Here is a 14,559-nt window from a genome sequence, read left to right as displayed (position 1 = left end):
AGTGAAGTGGGAAGCAGAGAGACAGTATGAAAATGACATTGCGAGTAAAGCCAAGACCCAACCAAAACTGCTCCAAACAGCAGTGATGAAACAGAGAATAGGGGAGAGCAGATACACAGAAAATGACAAGGAGGTGTGTGAAGAATTGAACAAGATTTTCCAGGAGGTCTTCACAATAGAACAAGGAGAAGCCCCTGTAATAAATGAGGAGGCGGCAAACCAAGCAGCTTTGGAGGACTTTGAGCTCGCCAGTGATGACGTCAAAAGGAATCTGTTGGAGCTGAATGGGACAAAGGCTGTTGGGCCTGACAGAATCTCACCGTGGATACTAAAAGAGGGTGCAGAAGCACTAAGTGTGCCACTCTCTATGGTGTATAACAGAGCACTGGAAACAGAAGACCTACCAGAAAGCTGGAGGACAGTTAATGTAGTCCCAATATACAAAAAGGGTGACAGGCAAGAGGCACTGAACTACAGGCCAGTTTCCCTAACTTGTATACCATGCAAGGTGATGGAGAAGATTGTGAGGAAAAGGCTCGTAGAGCATCTGGAGGGAAACAGCTTTGTAACACACCACCAACATGGGTTCAGGGATGGTAAATCATGCCTCACAGACTTAATAGAATTCTATGACCCTGCAACAAAAATTAGGCAAGAAAGAGAAGGGTGGGCAGACTGCATTTTCCTGGACTGTCAAAAAAGCCTTTGAAACAGTACCCCATAAAAGGCTGTTACAGAAGTTGGAGCAACAGGCAGGCGTAAAAGGGAAGGTGCTCCAGTGGATAAGGGAGTATCTAAGCAACAGGAAACAGCGAGTAACTGTGAGGGGGGGAGAGACATCAGAGTGGCGAGATGTCATCAGCGGAGTCCCACAGGGCTCAGTACTTGGACCCATCCTGTTTCTAATATATGTAAACGAACTTCCAGAGGGTATAGACTCATTCCTCTCAATGTTTGCTGATGGTGCAAAAATTATGAGAAGAATCAAAACAGATGAAGATAGACAGAGACTACAGGATGACCTGGACAAACTGGAGGAATGGTCTAGAAAATGGCTACTAAAGTTTAACTCAAGAAAGAGGAACGTAATGAAATTAGGCGAAGGGAGCAGGAGGCTGAACACAAGGTACCACCTGGGAGGTGAAATCCTGCAAGAGTCAATAGAGAGAAAGATCTGGGGGTTGATATCACACAGAACATGTCCCCAGAGGACATCAAAAGGATATCATCAGCAGCATATTCTAGATTGGCGAACATAAGAACTGCCTTTAGAAACTTGTGTAAGGAATCGTTCAGTAACTTGTATACCACTTATGTCAGAGCAATCTTGGAGTATGCAGCTCCAGCCTGAAGTTCATACCTAGTTAACCACAAGACAAAGATAGAAAAGATTCAGCGGTATGCCACCAGACTAGTCCCAGAACTGAGAGGAATGAGCTACGAGAAAAGGCTAAAGGAGCTGAAACTCACGTCCCTTGAAAACAGAAGAGAAAGGAAGACATGATAACCACCTACAAAATTCTCAGGGGAATTGACAGGGAGGACAAAGACAAACTATTTAAGACGGGTGGTACGCGAAGAAGGGGACACAGGTAGAAACTGAGTACCCAAATGAGTCACAGGGACGTTAGAAAGATTTTTTTCAGTGTCAGAGTAGTTAACAGCTGGAATGCATCAGGCAGTGATGTGGTGGAGGCTGACTCCATACACAGTTTCAAATGTAGATATGATAGAGCCCAATAGGCTCAGGAACCTGTACACCAGTTGATTGACAGTTGAGTGGAGGGCCGAAAGAGCAAAGCTCAACCCCCGCAAGCACAACTAGCTGAATACACACACACACACACACACACACACACACACACACACACACACACACACACACACACACACACACACACACACACACACACACACACACACACATACACAGTGCGTGCGTGTGCGTGATAGGCCTAGTTCTGTGTGTATCTTCACAAGAACAAGGAAACACCGTGATAAGCCTATTTCCCAATGTCCTGATGTAACCTTTAAGGAAAGGAAGAGGAAGGCAGAGAGAGAGAAGGAGAGGGAGGGTAGGGGCGTGCATAGTGGAATAGAGGTGAGGGAGGGAGGGAAAATGAGATGGTGGGAGGGAGTGTTGCTAACAAATAGAGAAGTGAGGACAACGAGAAGGAGAGAATGGGATGGAGGATGTATGAAAGGAGTGTGTGGAAGGGAAGAGACATTAAGAGAGATGGAGGGCGATAAGGAGAGTGTGAGAGAGAGTGAGAGGGAGAGGGAGGGAGAGTGTGAGAGAGAGTGAGGGAGAGGGAGAGTGTGAGAGACAGTGAGAGGGAGAGGGAGGGAGAGTGTGAGAGAGAGTGAGGGAGAGGGAGAGTGTGAGAGAGAGTGAGAGGGAGAGGGAGGGAGAGTGTGAGAGAGAGGGAGAGAGAGTGTGAGAGGGAGAGAGGAGACACAAGAGCCATCCACTTACGTATGCCATGTGTGTAGTAACTGAGGAATGCTGCGGCGACCGTTGCCTGCACCTTCCCCACACTGTCAGGTGCACACAGCTATGGCAACCCTCCTACACTGTCTGGTGTACACAGCTATGGCAACCCTCCTACACTGCCCTCTGGTGCACACAGTCATGGCAACCCTCCTACACTGCCCTCTGGTGCACACAGCTATGGCAACCCTCCTACACTGCCCTCTGGTGCACACAGCTATGGCAACCCTCCTACACTGCCCTCTGGTGCACACAGTCATGGCAACCCTCCTACACTGTCCTCTGGTGCACACAGCTATGGCAACCCTCCTACACTGCCCTCTGGTGCACACAGTCATGGCAACCCTCCTACACTGCCCTCTGGTGCACACAGTCATGGCAACCCTCCTACACTGCCCTCTGGTGCACACAGTCATGGCAACCCTCCTACACTGCCCTCTGGTGCACACAGTCATGGCAACCCTCCTACACTGCCCTCTGGTGCACACAGTCATGGCAACCCTCCTACACTGCCCTCTGCCTGATGCACACAGCTATGGCAACCCTCCTACACTGCCCTCTGGTGCACACAGTCATGGCAACCCTCCTACACTGCCCTCTGGTGCACACAGTCATGGCAACCCTCCTACACTGCCCTCTGGTGCACACAGTCATGGCAACCCTCCTACACTGCCCTCTGGTGCACACAGTCATGGCAACCCTCCTACACTGCCCTCTGCCTGATGCACACAGCTATGGCAACCCTCCTACACTGCCCTCTGGTGCACACAGTCATGGCAACCCTCCTACACTGCCCTCTGCCTGATGCACACAGCTATGGCAACCCTCCTACACTGTCCTCTGGTGCACACAGTCATGGCAACCCTCCTACACTGCCCTCTGGTGCACACAGCTATGGCAACCCTCCTACACTGCCCTCTGGTGCACACAGCTATGGCAACCCTCCTACACTGACCTCTGGTGCACACAGCTATGGCAACCCTCCTACACTGCCCTCTGGTGCACACAGCTATGGCAACCCTCCTACACTGCCCTCTGATGCACACAGTCATGGCAACCCTCCTACACTGCCCTCTGGTGCACACAGTCATGGCAACCCTCCTACACTGCCCTCTGTTGCACACAGTCATGGCAACCCTCCTACACTGCCCTCTCATGCACACAGCTATGGCAACCCTCCTACACTGCCCTCTGGTGCACACAGTCATGGCAACCCTCCTACACTGCCCTCTGATGCACACAGTCATGGCAACCCTCCTACACTGCCCTCTGGTGCACACAGTCATGGCAACCCTCCTACACTGCCCTCTGGTGCACACAGCTATGGCAACCCTCCTACACTGCCCTCTGGTGCACACAGCTATGGCAACCCTCCTACACTGCCCTCTGATGCACACAGCTATGGCAACCCTCCTACACTGCCCTCTGGTGCACACAGTCATGGCAACCCTCCTACACTGTCCTCTGGTGCACACAGTCATGGCAACCCTCCTACACTGCCCTCTGGTGCACACAGTCATGGCAACCCTCCTACACTGCCCTCTGCCTGATGCACACAGCTATGGCAACCCTCCTACACTGCCCTCTGGTGCACACAGTCATGGCAACCCTCCTACACTGCCCTCTGCCTGATGCACACAGCTATGGCAACCCTCCTACACTGTCCTCTGGTGCACACAGCTATGGCAACCCTCCTACACTGCCCTCTGGTGCACACAGTCATGGCAACCCTCCTACACTGCCCTCTGGTGCACACAGTCATGGCAACCCTCCTACACTGCCCTCTGGTGCACACAGTCATGGCAACCCTCCTACACTGCCCTCTGGTGCACACAGTCATGGCAACCCTCCTACACTGCCCTCTGCCTGATGCACACAGCTATGGCAACCCTCCTACACTGCCCTCTGGTGCACACAGTCATGGCAACCCTCCTACACTGCCCTCTGGTGCACACAGTCATGGCAACCCTCCTACACTGCCCTCTGGTGCACACAGTCATGGCAACCCTCCTACACTGCCCTCTGGTGCACACAGTCATGGCAACCCTCCTACACTGCCCTCTGCCTGATGCACACAGCTATGGCAACCCTCCTACACTGCCCTCTGGTGCACACAGTCATGGCAACCCTCCTACACTGCCCTCTGCCTGATGCACACAGCTATGGCAACCCTCCTACACTGTCCTCTGGTGCACACAGTCATGGCAACCCTCCTACACTGCCCTCTGGTGCACACAGCTATGGCAACCCTCCTACACTGCCCTCTGGTGCACACAGCTATGGCAACCCTCCTACACTGACCTCTGGTGCACACAGCTATGGCAACCCTCCTACACTGCCCTCTGGTGCACACAGCTATGGCAACCCTCCTACACTGCCCTCTGGTGCACACAGCTATGGCAACCCTCCTACACTGCCCTCTGATGCACACAGTCATGGCAACCCTCCTACACTGCCCTCTGGTGCACACAGTCATGGCAACCCTCCTACACTGCCCTCTGTTGCACACAGTCATGGCAACCCTCCTACACTGCCCTCTCATGCACACAGCTATGGCAACCCTCCTACACTGCCCTCTGGTGCACACAGTCATGGCAACCCTCCTACACTGCCCTCTGATGCACACAGTCATGGCAACCCTCCTACACTGCCCTCTGGTGCACACAGTCATGGCAACCCTCCTACACTGCCCTCTGGTGCACACAGCTATGGCAACCCTCCTACACTGCCCTCTGGTGCACACAGCTATGGCAACCCTCCTACACTGCCCTCTGGTGCACACAGTCATGGCAACCCTCCTACACTGTCCTCTGGTGCACACAGTCATGGCAACCCTCCTACACTGCCCTCTGGTGCACACAGTCATGGCAACCCTCCTACACTGCCCTCTGCCTGATGCACACAGCTATGGCAACCCTCCTACACTGCCCTCTGGTGCACACAGTCATGGCAACCCTCCTACACTGCCCTCTGCCTGATGCACACAGCTATGGCAACCCTCCTACACTGTCCTCTGGTGCACACAGCTATGGCAACCCTCCTACACTGTCCTCTGGTGCACACAGCTATGGCAACCCTCCTACACTGCCCTCTGGTGCACACAGTCATGGCAACCCTCCTACACTGCCCTCTGGTGCACACAGCTATGGCAACCCTCCTACACTGCCCTCTGCCTGATGCACACAGCTATGGCAACCCTCCTACACTGCCCTCTGGTGCACACAGTCATGGCAACCCTCCTACACTGCCCTCTGATGCACACAGCTATGGCAACCCTCCTACACTGTCCTCTGGTGCACACAGCTATGGCAACCCTCCTACACTGCCCTCTGGTGCACACAGTCATGGCAACCCTCCCACACTGCCCTCTGCCAGGTGCACACAGTCATGGCAACCCTCCCACACTGCCCTCTGCCAGGTGCACACAGTCATGGCAACCCCCCTACACTGTCCTCTGGTGCACACAGTCATGGCAACCCCCCTACACTGCCCTCTGCCAGGTGCACACAGTCATGGCAATCCTCCTACACTGCCCTCTGGTGCACACAGTCATGGCAACCCCCCTACACTACCCTCTGCCAGGTGCACACAGTCATGGCAACCCTCCTACACTGCCCTCTGCCAGGTGCACACAGCTATGGCAACCCTCCTACACTGCCCTCTGTCAGGTGCACACAGTCATGGCAACCCTCCTACACTGCCCTCTGCCAGGTGCACACAGTCATGGCAACCCCCCTACACTGTCCTCTGGTGCACACAGTCATGGCAACCCCACTACACTGCCCTCTGCCAGGTGCACACAGTCATGGCAACCCTCCTACACTGCCCTCTGGTGCACACAGTCATGGCAACCCTCCTACACTGCCCTCTGCCAGGTGCACACAGCTATGGCAACCCTCCTACAGTGCCCTCTGTCAGGTGCACACAGTCATGGCAACCCTCCTACACTGCCCTCTGCCAGGTGCAGTCATGGCAACCCCCCTACACTGTCCTCTGGTGCACACAGTCATGGCAACCCCCTACACTGCCCTCTGGTGCACACAGTCATGGCAACCCTCCTACACTGCCCTCTGGTGCACACAGTCATGGCAACCCTCCTACACTGCCCTCTGCCAGGTGCACACAGCAATGGCAACCCTCCTACACTGCCCTCTGTCAGGTGCACACAGTCATGGCAACCCTCCTACACTGCCCTCTGGTGCACACAGTCATGGCAACCCTCCTACACTGTCCTCTGGTGCACACAATCATGGCAACCCTCCTACACTGCCCTCTGGTGCACACAGTCATGGCAACCTCCTACACTGCCCTCTGGTGCACACAGTCATGGCAACCCCCCTACACTGTCCTCTGCCAGGTGCACACAGCTATGGCAACCCTCCTACACTGCCCTCTGTCAGGTGCACACAGTCATGGCAACCCTCCTACACTGCCCTCTGCCAGGTGCACACAGTCATGGCAACCTCCCTTCACTGCCCTCTGGTGCACACAGTCATGGCAACCCCCTTACACTGCCCTCTGCCAGGTGCACACAGTCATGGCAACCCTCCTACACTGCCCTCTGGTGCACACAGTCATGGCAACCCTCCTACACTGCCCTCTGCCAGGTGCACACAGTCATGGCAACCCTCCTACACTGCCCTCTGGTGCACACAGTCATGGCAACCCTCCTACACTGCCCTCTGGTGCACACAGTCATGGCAACCCTCCTACACTGTCCTCTGGTGCACACAGTCATGGCAACCCTCCTACACTGCCCTCTGGTGCACACAGTCATGGCAACCCTCCTACACTGTCCTCTGGTGCACACAGTCATGGCAACCCTCCTACACTGTCCTCTGGTGCACACAGTTATGGCAACCCTCCTACACTGTTCTCTGGTGCACACAGTCATGGCAACCCTCCTACACTGCCCTCTGGTGCACACAGTCATGGCAACCCTCCTACACTGTTCTCTGGTGCACACAGTCATGGCAACCCTCCTACACTGCTCTCTGGTGCACACAGTCATGGCAACCCTCCTACACTGCCCTCTGCCAGGTGCACACAGTCATGGCAACCCTCCTACACTGCCCTCTGGTGCACACAGTCATGGCAACCCTCCTACACTGTCCTCTGGTGCACACAGTCATGGCAACCCTCCTACACTGCCCTCTGGTGCACACAGTCATGGCAACCCTCCTACACTGCCCTCTGGTGCACACAGTCATGGCAACCCTCCTACACTGCCCTCTGGTGCACACAGTCATGGCAACCGTCCTACACTGCCCTCTGGTGCACACAGTCATGGCGGCCCTCCTACTCTGTCCTCTGGGGCACACAGTCATGGCAACCCTCCTACACTGTCCTCTGGTGCACACAGCTATGGCAACCCTCCTACACTGTCCTCTGGTGCACACAGTCATGGCAACCCTCCTACATTGCCCTCTGGTGCACACAGTCATGGCAACCCTCCTACACTGCCCTCTGGTGCACACAGTCATGGCAACCCTCCTACACTGCCCTCTGCCAGGTGCACACAGTCATGGCAACCCTCCTACACTGTCCTCTGGTGCACACAGTCATGGCAACCCGCCTACACTGCCCTCTGCCAGGTGCACACAGTCATGGCAACCCTCCTACACTGTCCTCTGGTGCACACAGTCATGGCAACCCTCCTACACTGCCCTCTGCCAGGTGCACACAGTCATGGCAACCCTCCTACACTGTCCTCTGGTGCACACAGTCATGGCAACCCTCCTACACTGCCCTCTGCCAGGTGCACACAGTCATGGCAACCCTCCTACACTGTCCTCTGGTGCACACAGTCATGGCAACCCTCCTACACTGCCCTCTGCCAGGTGCACACAGTCATGGCAACCCTCCTACACTGTCCTCTGGGGCACACAGTTCACAAAGTTGACACATTGTGTACTCAACATTTGGGTTTGAGAAAGCTGCCAGATACGTCTATATCCCAGGCGTATTCTGGCCACTATAACATCACATTGCCGGGTTCCTGTTCTATTAGTCCCATATAAGAACATAAGAACAAAGGTAACTGCAGAAGGCCTATTGGCCCATAAGAGGCAGCTCCTATCTAAGTACCTACGGGCTCACCATAGCCCGTGCTACTTGGAACTGCTTGTTCCAAGTAGCGAATCTTTAACAACAACAACAGCTCCTATCTATAACCAAATTATATATGTGTTGTTGTATGAGCCACATACAACAAGAAGGTATGTGAACCCACTGTATGTGGCTGTATGGGCCACATACAGTGGGTTCAATGTTTAATACATTATACATTGATCAGTATAAGATTTTCATGAATTCTTCGTTGAAGTATTTTCTTTCTCATTGTGAGTGAGAAAGTACGGCTACTAGTTTACTATTAGTAAAATTAGTATAGGGGTTTCAGGCTATCTTTGCAAACATATCAACAGTATCATGATTAGAGATAACCTGTTAACATGTGATGATATCCATAGGAATTTAATCTCAATAAAAAAATAATAATAAAATGATAATCTCAATCAATTATGTTATAGTATATACCATACTATTGCCACAGTATATATAATTCCGCTATCTATTTTTAATGAGGTGACAAGATATGTGCTTCGACTTGAAGTGATAAGATATGTACTTCGACTTGAAGTGACAAGATATGTGCTTCGACTTGAAGTGATAAGATATGTACTTCGACTTGAAGTGACAAGATATGTGCTTCGACTTGAAGTGATAAGATATGTACTTCGACTTGAAGTGACAAGATATGTGCTTCGACTTGAAGTGATAAGATATGTACTTCGACTTGAAGTGACAAGATATGTGCTTCGACTTGAAGTGACAAGATATGTACTTCGACTTGAAGTGACAAGATATGTACTTCGACTTGAAGTGACAAGATATGTGCTTCGACTTGAAGTGACAAGATATGTACTTCGATATAAGTTCGACTTGAGTCGTACTTGTCATTAGCTAGCGGTCGGCCGAGCGGACAGCACGCTGGACTTGTGATCCTGTGGTCCAGGGCTCGATCCCAGGCGCCGGCGAGAAACAATGGGCAGTTTCTTTCACCCTATGCCCCTGTTACCTAGCAGTAAAATAGGTACCTGGGTGTTAGTCAGCTGTCACGGGCTGCTTCCTGCGGGTGGAGGCCTGGTCGATGACCGGGCCGCGGGGACACTAAAAGCCCCGAAATCATCTCAAGATAGCTAGTAGGGGGAATAGTTCGGCAGCATCACCCCCCTACAGCTGTCCCTATCCATCGTTGTGGTCACAGCAGATGGTGGTTTGATCGTTAAGGCTGATGGCGGGCCGCCCCACGCGAACTCAGCCTGATGGAGGGCCGCCCCGCGCGAACTCAGCCTGATGGAGGGCCGCTCCGCTCGAACTCAGCCTTATGGCGGGCCGCCCCGCGCCCTCGGCCTGATGGCGGGCCGCCCCGCGCGAACTCAGCCTTATGGCGGGCCGCCCCGCGCGAACTCAGCCTTATGGCGGGCCGCCCCACGCGAACTCAGCCTGATGGCGGGCCGCCCCACGCGAACTCAGCCTTATGGCGGGCCGCCCCACGCGAACTCAGCCTGATGGTGGCCCGCCCCGCGCGAACTCAGCATGATGGCGGGCCGCCCCACGCGAACTCAGCCTTATGGAGGGCCGCCCCGCGCGAACTCAGCCTGATGGTGGGCCGCCCCGCGCGAACTCAGCCTGATGGCGGGCCGCCCCGCGCGAACTCAGCCTTATGGAGGGCCGCCCCACGCGAACTCAGCCTTATGGCGGACCGCCCTGCGCCCTCGGCCTGATGGCGGGCCGCCCCGCGCGAACTCAGCCTGATGGAGGGCCGCCCCACGCGAACTCAGCCTTATGGCGGAGTGCCCTGCGCCCTCGGCCTGATGGCGGGCCGCCCCGCGCGAACTCAGCCTGATGGCGGGCCGCCCCGCGCGAACTCAGCCTTATGGAGGGCCGCCCCACGCGAACTCAGCCTTATGGCGGACCGCCCTGCGCCCTCGGCCTGATGGCGGGCCGCCCCGCGCGAACTCAGCCTGATGGAGGGCCGCCCCACGCGAACTCAGCCTGATGGAGGGCCGCCCCGCGCGAACTCAGCCTTATGGCGGACCGCCCTGCGCCCTCGGCCTGATGGCGGGCCGCCCCGCGCGAACTCAGCCTTATGGCGGACCGCCCTGCGCCCTCGGCCTGATGGCGGGCCGCCCCACGCGAACTCAGCCTGATGGAGGGCCGCCCCGCGCGAACTCAGCCTTATGGCGGACCGCCCCGCGCCCTCGGCCTGATGGCGGGCCGCCCCGCGCGAACTCAGCCTTATGGCGGGCCGCCCCGCGCCCACGGCCTGATAGCGGTGTAGCCGTTTTGATGTCTAGCAGCCGGACCGCTCCCCTTGGCGTGGGTGCTTTAATATATCTGCTCCACGGGTACACACGGGGCTAAATACAGATCGGACAAGAGACCTTGCAATCCAAGGCCATTACTGGTCCTTAACTACTAGGTCAGAGTGTGAATCATCGAGGACATACAGGTTTTGTGTGTGATTCATTGCCGGGACAAAATTTATACAATATTACCTCACTATGAATTGTTCCAATGTTTACAAAAATGTTTAGTAGACCTGTAGGTGATCTTACGAGTAAATCTCAACAATTCTTTATTAAACAAATATATTTACTTTATTAGATAATTTGTTTTTCTATGATGCTTGCACCTGCAAGCAATTTCTCAGGGCTGACCAAAGACCTGAAATTATAAGACACTATTTTATAAATAATAAGTATTAATAATGACTATACAATATTTTCGATTTTCGTACATTGGCAACCCACTAACCACGAATTATTTGTTTTCTATGTTGAGACAGTATTTACCCAGGTGTACGGAAAACACCTGGGTAAATAATGGTTTGATAACATGGTTGTTGATTTATGGAACAAATTACCTGGTAACATAATAGAAGTGGGATCGTTGGACTGTTTTAACCGTAGGTTAGACGTATGAATGAATTTGGGTAGATATAAATAGGAGATGCCTCGAGTGAGCCAACAGTCCTAATTGGGCTTCAGTTGTGAGCCTCAGGAAACCCTAGAGATTTCAGTGGAATCCCAGATTGCAATGCTTTCCCCATATCGTGGTCTAGGGCGTTAGCTTGCGAGTACCACCAAGTAAATGGGTTCGAATCCTTCTTACGGCTCCTACTGAATTACCCAATGATACATCACGTCAATGTGATTTCATTGTGCAGTTTCCTTTAATTGTACGTCCATATGTTTCCCCTGTATCACAGATGATACAGGGGGACACATTGGTGACACATGGATTGCAAAGTTGTGAGTGCAATAGGTTATCCCATAGATCAATATGAAGCGGAAAAGGTATCATTAGTTATTTGATTCGTTAACGATGTCCCTTGGGAGTTCATTCGTTAACGTTAACCATGTCCCTAGCTAGTTGACTCGTTAATCATGTCCCTAGCTAGTTGACTCGTTAATCATGTCCCTAGCCAGTTGACTCGTTAATCATGTCCCTAGCTAGTTGACTCGTTAATCATGTCCCTAGCCAGTTGACTCGTTAATCATGTCCCTAGCTAGTTGACTCGTTAATTATGTCCCTAGCCAGTTGACTCGTTAATCATGTCCCTAGCCAGTTGACTCGTTAATCATGTCCCTAGCTAGTTGACTCGTTAATCATGTCCCTTGCTAGTTGACTCGTTAATCATGTCCCTAGCCAGTTGACTCGTTAATCATGTCCCTAGCCAGTTGACTCGTTAATCATGTCCCTAGCCAGTTGACTCGTTAATTATGTCCCTAGCTAGTTGACTCGTTAATCATGTCCCTAGCTAGTTGACTCGTTAATCATGTCCCTAGCCAGTTGACTCGTTAATCATGTCCCTAGCCAGTTGACTCGTTAACCATGTCCCTAGCCAGTTGACTCGTTAACCATGTCCCTAGCCAGTTGACTCGTTAACCATGTCCCTAGCCAGTTGACTCGTTAACCATGTCCCTAGCCAGTTGACTCGTTAACCATGTCCCTAGCCAGTTGACTCGTTAACCATGTCCCTAGCCAGTTGACTCGTTAATCATGTCCCTAGCCAGTTGACTCGTTAACCATGTCCCAAACGAGTCACACGTCTTGTTACTTAACGAGCCAGACACCATTGTTCCATCGACACGCTCGTTAAACCTGACCGTCGAGACCCCCTTTATTTTTTTCACGCTGTGACCCACTGAGAGAGCAGACTGTTTGCGCCAGCATCCGGCGCGAGGCAGAGCATCCTTGCAGCATCTCCAGGCGCATCTGGCGACTACAGGCGCCTCCCCGAGGACCAATTAGGCTATGGGGCAACCGCGGAGCTCATTCAGTCTCCGTGAGAGCATAAATGCATTTGCTGACGTCAGTTGGGCGCCATATTGGAATTCCCAACTCGCTTGCTGCCCCGGGAGAGCTAATAATAGCATTTTCATGCATACTAAACCTCTCCCAGGATGCTATCTATATATATATATATATATATATATATATATATATATATATATATATATATATATATATATATATATATATATATATATATATTGATCGAATGGGTTAAATAGATTAATTTTCAATTACTTAAAAACGCTTGTTTTTTCAGGTAGGAATTATTAAATAGGACAGTTTAATTATTAATTATTAATTAATAATTATTAAATTATTAAATTAGGGAAATTTATTAAATTTATTTATTAATTATTAAATTAGGGAGATTATATATATTTACAGGATTTAAGGGTGTTGACATGTTTACGATATGAAAGATCCTCTCACGGGTGGAGCCTACGTAGCTACTCATGTTAATTGTTTTTGCATAATTTAAGTCCTATACCTTTGCCAGGGACAGGATGCCTGCGCTAAACTTATCGAGCTCATTCCTCGAGGTCTTAGTACTGACTTTTACCAGGATGCCAACCACAATAGGTGCGTAAATCCAGGGGGGTCTATTTTACCGCTTGGTGAAGAGAAAAGGTGTCCAACCACTTCTGTCCCGCATGGGGATTGAACTCGGGGTCGCTTGATTGCGAGTCTAGGACGTAGACCACTGTGCTACAGGAAGCACAATTTGGTATTGTTATTTGAGTGAATGTAAGAACATGGATATGTTGGTATACTATAAGGTGAATATGTTGGTATAACATGTGGTGAATAATATGTTGCTATACCATGTAGTAAAAATATGTTGCTATACCATGTAGTAAAAATATGTTGCTATACCATGTGTAAAATACTCTTTCGATAACTCCTTAAAACACAGATTCGAATCCTGTGACACTAATGTGATTTGAAACACAATTCAGCACACACACACACACACACACACACACACACACACACACACACACACACACACACACACACACACATACACACACACACGCACACACACACACACACACACACACACACACACACACACACACACACACACAGACACACACACACACACACACACACACACACACACACACACACACAGACACACACACACACACACACACACACACACACACACACACACACACACACACACACACACACACACACACACACGTCGTTCTTTTATTCCGTTGTTAAATGTTGTAAATAACGTGAAAACAGTGAAAATAACGAGATATCTCGTTATTGTGCGAGATAATACGCAAAGACACAAAGATAATATTATCGCTGTGTTTTTTTTTTTTGGGTTGGTAATTTTTTCCACTGTTGGCCCTCATTAATCCGTTAACAGACTGTTGTATATCCACACCTAATTATCCAAGGATATATATATATATATATATATATATATATATATATATATATATATATATATATATATATATATATATATATATATATATATATATATATTATAAACAAATATTCAGACAGGTTTGCATATATATAAGGATTCAAGGTGATTTTATGGAGTATGTATATATTAAGGGAGTGTGAGTACTGTGTACTCAATCGCTGGAGAAGAGTGAGTACTGTGGTTGAGTGCTCAGTCACCCACTGTGGTTGACTGCTCAGTCATCCACTGTGGTTGACTGCTCAGTCATCCA

The sequence above is a fragment of the Procambarus clarkii genome, chromosome 80 (assembly GCF_040958095.1).
Source record: "Procambarus clarkii isolate CNS0578487 chromosome 80, FALCON_Pclarkii_2.0, whole genome shotgun sequence".
Taxonomy (NCBI): domain Eukaryota; kingdom Metazoa; phylum Arthropoda; class Malacostraca; order Decapoda; family Cambaridae; genus Procambarus; species Procambarus clarkii.
This window is presented reverse-complemented; position numbering follows the sequence as displayed.